General features: G+C 34.2%; 1 pseudogene; it reads left to right on the top strand.

Moving 5' to 3' along the window:
- The first annotated feature begins 1,814 nt into the window (after positions 1–1,814).
- LOC101681276 overlaps positions 1,815–7,141 on the top strand; it is a 78,312-nt pseudogene continuing 72,985 nt past the window's right edge.

Below are 7,141 nucleotides of genomic sequence, written 5' to 3'. Positions count from 1 at the left end.
GGAGATGTAAAGTACAGCACAGGGAATACAGATTAATATTGTGTGGTGACAAATTGTGACCATAGTTAACGTAGTAAACATTTCATTATGTATAAAATTGTCAAATCATGATGATGTACATCTGAAACTGATATAATATTGTGTTGTTAACTATACTTCAATAAAAAATAAACAATAAAAAGAAACCACTAAAATGAATTTTAATAATGTAATATGTAAAAAATATCATTTTAATATGTTTTCATATAAAAATTATTGAGAAAAAAAAGGTAAGAAATTAGAAGTCCAGGTGATGATATTCAGGTAGCAAGGATATCAACTCCTATTTTCTGTGCTTTCCAGTGCATTTTTTTGAATCAAGAGTCCAGTTCCTGGTATAAACCATAGATTTAGAGGAATATGTACCTAATCTGGCTTACTCACCTGAACAGTAGAAGGGAAATCCTTTTTACTTCAATAGATCATTAAAATTAGTTCCTGGGTTGCATCTCACTCTAATAAATGAACCCATAATCCTCCATTCCTAAGCCAAGCTCAGGCAGTAATGGGGGTAGAATAATGTGCAAATGGGATTTATCATTCAATCAGCATAGGCTATTATTAATTACAATAATGTATAGCTTGTCCTTTATTTCAGTGCTTAAAACTGCAGCCCAGTAACAGGCAATTATACCAAAAAAAAATCCACTACCATTTATTTTTACTATTATGTAGTTAATAATTATGAACATAATTATAAGGGAAACATAAGGATATTTATAATATTCTTCATTAGAGAATTATGAGTCACTTTATAAACTATTTCCATTGTCCAATTTAAAATAATACAACCTAAAACGATTATAGTGATCATCCAAGTTATAATCTTTTACGAACACCTAACTTTGAAAAAATTCAAAATACTTTAAAAATAATCTCCTTTGCCCTCACATCACACCTGTGAAATTTTTATCTTCTATTTTACAGAAAAGAAAAACATTTTCATCTTTATAGCTCTTAGAGTTTGCAAATTTTCCTCACTTCTATTATCTAATTTTATCTTCGTAACACCAGCATGTTAAACTGAACAGGCATTAATATTTCCATTTTACATATGATAAAAAGGAGACTTTTTATCATATGTGTGCTCTTTTCAAAGGCATACAATGAGAAATTGGCAGATTCAACCACAGGCTGTGGGTCTGTCTCCAAGATCAAAGTTCTTTCCCATCAAATCCTAAGACATGGAACGGTTATACGACTTGCTTAAGGCAAATGGCAGAGCAAGGACAAGGAAAAGATCTTGAGATGTTGAACTTAAGTGCATATCACAATCACCAGGTTCTTATGAGAAATGCAAATTTCCAGGACTTATCCTCAGGAATTCCAATTTGGTAGGTGTGGTTGGGGCCAAGTAATCTGCTTGTTAAGCAAGAGCCAATTATATCTGATAGTGATAGATAGAGACTCAGATAGAAAGCCCTACCCCAAAGTCAAACTTGTGACTCAGAGAAGCGAATTTATTGTGGATCTAGAAAGATGTCATGGGTACCATATATATCTTTGTTTACCTATCTATATCTTACTTTTATTCATATATCTTACCTTTTATAAGATATATATTTATATAAATCTTACCTTTAAATACACACACCCTTTTATAAGATATGTTTATAAATAATAAATATGGTTCATTTTGCCAAAATTTGTCAATATATTTAATATACATATAAATTATATACTTAATATATTTATAATATATTTAATACAAATATTTCCATATTTGTGGAAAACAGTTAATATTTTCTTTTTAGAAACACAAGTTTATCGAAGCGATGTCCCTCAGCGGAACAGTTGATCTGAGCACTGGGTGCTTTGTAGACATTTTGCACTATATAGAAATGTTTCTAGGATTTAATTATTACAACAGCCCTGTGAAGTCTGTTCTGACATTATCCCCATTTTACGGTGAGGACACCACCGTAAGTTTAAATGATTTTCCCAGCCTTACATAGCTAGATATTGGATGAGTTGAAATTTAAGCTAATCTGCTTAGCTCTTAGGAGTAAACTGGTGTTTATATGGGCCTAATAAAGCATCCAGAAAATGTAAAAAGTCATAGTAAAGGAGGAAAACTCCAGTTATCAAAAACATTTCTACCCAAGGGTCACTTAAAATGAAAATGAATTCACCCTTCCCCATTAACTTAGGTTGAGTTTACCGCACTAGTAAATAGAATAACAATAAACTGAAAAACGTACACTGCATTTTAAAGATAAGTGAAATAGCACCCATTTCTTTTTTTTAATATCTCAGGAATTCAACAAGTTTGATATCTTGATATCAAGATAACTCTCACATTGGGAAAGAGATGGGAGGAAAAAGAATGTTTTGTTATTGTGAGGAAAGGTAGAAAGTGTTTTGGACTTGAAATTAAAAGATATGGCTTCCAACAGTCTTGTGTGCCAGATTTTAAAACTTCGGCTGGTAGATTTTTACCTTTTTGAATCTCATAAATGGGTATTTTTAGTAAGTTTGTACCAGATTTAGGGATTGGTTGAATTAACATATAAATTTCCAGTAACAGAAATTCTATACAATACATGTTCCTTAATGCTGATTTCTACCCTAGATTCTATTAACTAAGAAATGATCTTTAGGAGGAAGAAAATTACTTTAGGGGTGGGACATTATCTTCTAAGGAAGATCACTTACCAAAAGCAGATTTTGTTAGAAAGAAAGAGATCTGTAACCCATCGCTTACAAAATAAAGTCAGTGTTCAATTTTTATTTTCCCTGAAAATTTGTGAAGAATCTCCTATTTTGATTTTTTCAAGAATTAGGGACTGTATGCAAATCTATTTCTGTTACCAGATATAGTGCTTCAATCTTGACAATTATCATACCACTTAATTCTCACTATTACCTTGTGAGCTAATTATTATTATCCCAATTTCCATAAAAATTAAAAAGCTGAGATTGAGAAAGAAAAGTCACTTTCAGACATCAGAATCTTTCCAAAATTTCTACTATACTATGCCCTTAGAGTTCTGAAGCCCATACCACAGAAAGCTTTCTGGTTAAGTTAGGTGGAACATAAATTATTAGGAGAATTTTAGGGGTCTTTTAAGACTTCCAGAATGTTGGCAATTCAGGCCAGTGACCTTAAGACTAGAAATGACACCTAAACTCAGTCTGCCACCCACTGGCTGAAAAGTAAGCTGGGAAAGCTTATGTTTGGACATTATAGCTGCAATAATATAAGGGGGTAAGGGGGGGGTCTGCTTCATAACCGGGAGGGCCTCTCTAATTAAGTCTAGGAAGGAAGGAGAGATGCTAGATGTTCAAAAAGAATGATAAGACACCGATATATCCTGTTTAAAACTGAAGAGTACATGTAAAGGTGAAGCAAATTAATACAAGGTATTTATATTAATAAATTATTTTTCTATATGTAAATACTAAAAGTCAATTGTATATAATTACCTTTATGTATGTAACACATGTTCCTGTGTATACATGTATATAAGCATATATATGAAATATTAATGCCCAGTGATTTTACTATTACTGTATAAACAAGTATAGATTTTGACAAAGTAAGCCAATATTGACAGTAGAAGAACTCAGGTTTGAGTGCTGACACCTCTATTTCCTGTGTGACCTTGAAGCTTTCTGTGAGTCACTTTCCACTTGTAAAATGGAAATGGAAATGCTTACATCAAAGGTAGTTATGAGCATACAAGTACAACATTCCAATGCTTCATACATAAAGTGCTGGACATTCGGCAGCTTAAAATTATAAAGCCAAATAGGATGATGTGGTTTTGTTCTGGTTGACAAATACATAGTATATAATATAATGTAATAAAATCACTGAAAGTTCCACCATATTCAAAATGCTTTGTGAGAGTTGGGAAAGATCACAGAAGCCTTTATTGAAAAAGAAAGTTGGTATTTGTGCTCAACTGGGAAAGGTGGCAGGTAACATTGCTAATAGATTTTCAAATAACCAAAGAGAACCTATGATCACATGTTCCAAATCCAGAAAGACTTATTAATTTTTCTCTCTGTATGCTCTTTAGTTTTCATCAACATGAAATAAGGACTTTGGAGATCATATTTCTAGGTCCATTCCAACTCTGACCTCCTGTTATTCCTATTTAGCCTAATGCTTTAATTCACTTACTCTTTGATACCTGCCCTTGGATCTGTAAAATTTTACTCTCCAGCAAGAAATAAGTATCCAGTGGCAAAGTGGCTATCTATACTTTTTTTTTTTTAAATGAAGTATAATTGAGGCACCTGAGTGTCTCAGTTGGTTGAGTGTCTGACTCTTGGTTTTGGCTCGGGTTGTGATTTTGGGTCATGAGATCGAGCCCCACATTGGACTCTGTGCTCAGTAGGGAGTCTGCTTGGGATTCTCACCCTCTCCTTCTCTCCCCTCCTCCCACTCTTTCTCTTTCTCTCAAATAAATAAATAAATCTTTTTAAAAAATGAAGTATGATTGATACACAAGGTTACATCAGTTTTAAGTACACAGTGACTCAACAACTTTGTATTTTATGCTATGCTCACCATATGTGTAGCTACCATCTGTTATCATACAACGCAATTACAATAACCGTTGACTGCGTCCCCCATGCTGTGCCTTTCATTCCTATGAATTATTCATTTAATAACCAGAAGCCCATACTTCCCACTCCCTTTCATCCATTTTGCTATCTCCCCATTTCTCTTCCCTGTGTTTATCTTCTGTATGGGTCTCTTTATTGTTTGCTCATTGATTTGTTTTTTTAGATTCCACATATAAGTGAAACCATTTGATATTGGTCCTTTCCTGACTTATTTCACTTAGCATAATACCCTCTAGGTCCATCCATGTTGTCATAAATGGTAAGATTTCATTCTTTTTTTATGGCTGAGTAATATTTCATTGTGTGTGTGTCTGTGTGTCTGCGTGTTTGTATGTGTGTAAAATATACCACATCTTCTTTAACTATTCATCTATGAATGGACACTTGGGTTCTTTCCATATCTTGGCTATTGTAAATAATAACACATTAAAATAGGGGTGCATATATCTTTTTCGGATAAGTGTTTCTCTTTTCTTTGGGTAAATACCCAGAAGTGAAATTACTGAATCTTATGATAGTTTTATTTTATTTTTTGTGGAACTTCCATACTGTTTTCTACAGTGGCTGCACCCCATTAACACTGTAGAAGGGTTTCCTCTTATTTACATCCTCACCAAAGTTTGTTATTTCTTGTCTTTCTGATAATGGCCATTTTGAGAAGTGTGAGGTGATACCTCACTGTGGTTTTGATGTGTGTTTCCTAGAGTTTGTTTTCATTATGCTAAAGTTCTTTCTATCAATCACACAGTTCCAAGAAAGCTGACTGCCTTTTCTTAGCACCACAAACATTCCCTCCTCTTCCGAATACCACCTACGGCAATGCTCTGTGACCATTACTATAAAGTAAATATTTACTGAGAATGACAAGTAGCTTTTTAGTCAAACAAACCATGAATATGAAAGTCACTATTAAATATTTAGCTCATCTTTTGGAAAATGTCTGGCACCTGTAGTCGCTCAATAAATATTTGTTAACTAAATGAGTGAATATGTTGATTCCACTGTGGGACAAAGTTGAACACAGAACAGAGGACAAATTCTTATACAAGTGACAGGGGAAAAAACTATTTGCTATAGACCGTCTGTTGCTTCCTAAAAGGACTTATGTTTTATATTTCTGAAAGGAGTAAGAACCAAAATCCTTACTAAAGAAGCCAAGAGAGATCATTTGTTTGAGATAGGAACAGGTAGAGTGTGTATATGTGCACGTATGTGTGTGTAGGCAGGTGTGTATTTGTGTGCGCTGCGAGAGAGATGGGAGGGTAATGAAAGTAGAAAACAAGCTGACTGACTGAAAAGCCTGTGGGGGTGGGGAGAACTGTTTGCATTGAGAGGAGGTAAAATAGGAAATTGGAAGGAACTTTTTATAAAGGTTGGTCACATGATGTCTGATATAGGCTTTTTCATGGGTCTTCATGAAACAGTAAAAAACACCAGTTTCTCTTTAATATAATGTAGAGTTGGTTGTTCCCAGCATATGTCAAAATGCTGAGCTTTGCTTCTCCAAAGGTGGTGAGTGAGAAGCTTGTCACATCCTGCTTATAGATGCTAACAGTGCTATTTGCTCCAGGCAATCCTGCAGAAGCCAAGCTCATGTGCCTTTTAGATCAGCTCTTTTGATCTTGAACGTTCTTCAGTGGGGAAATAAAAAGTACTAAATCACCCTTGCTCCCCAGAGCCCCTCCACCTTACCACACAAACACATACACACACACACAAATCTCAGAACACCGTAATACTAAGCCACCATATTAACTGGTTTAATACTAAACCAGTTAGAGAACACAATCAAGAGTTTTCACAAAATCTGCTGGCTTAAGTGGGTAGAAGAAGAATCAATGAAACAAGATGGAATTGGGAGGGAGACAAACCATAAGTGACTCAATCTCACAAAACAAACTGAGGGTTGCTGGGGGGAGGGGAGTTGGGAGAAGGGGGTGGGATTATGGACATTGGGGAGGGTATGTGCTTTGGTGAGTGCTGTGAAGTGTGTAAACCTGGTGATTCACAGACCTGTACCCCTGGGGATAAAAATATATGTTTATAAAAAATTAAAAATTAAAAAAAAATCTGCTGGGTGTCCAAGAAACTTTAAATAAAATGAGGTGGTTGGGGGAAAACTCATCCAAAGGGAATGTTTGCTTTGAGATCTGCACTTAGATTTTAAATCCTTTGTATAGGTGTCAACCTAATATTTGAGCTATTTGACTTACGGTCTGAATGTTTTGCTGAAGAACAGATGAGCAGTTTTTACCCTTTGAACATAAAATTTATTTTTGGAAAGAGAAGTGTAGTAAATTATTAAGAATACTATATTTAAGCATGTGTAAATCAGAAGCTTAAAGACAGATGTTACTAGGATAATATGACAAATTCAAAGCAAGTCCACTTGCCATATTTGCTAGACAATGATCAATTTGGTTCAACATTATAAACTGTTCAAAAATATTTAAAATGGGATACATGGCAATTATTTCAGAATTAAGCTAAGGACAATAACTTTTAAAAAAGAAGATTTATTGGA

The sequence above is a fragment of the Mustela putorius genome, unplaced genomic scaffold, assembly GCF_011764305.1.
Source record: "Mustela putorius furo isolate JIRA1106 unplaced genomic scaffold, ASM1176430v1.1 tig00003850_pilon_pilon_pilon, whole genome shotgun sequence".
NCBI classification, from domain to species: domain Eukaryota; kingdom Metazoa; phylum Chordata; class Mammalia; order Carnivora; family Mustelidae; genus Mustela; species Mustela putorius.
The sequence above is the reverse complement of the archived record's forward strand: the minus strand, read 5'-3'. Positions and strand labels throughout refer to the sequence as shown.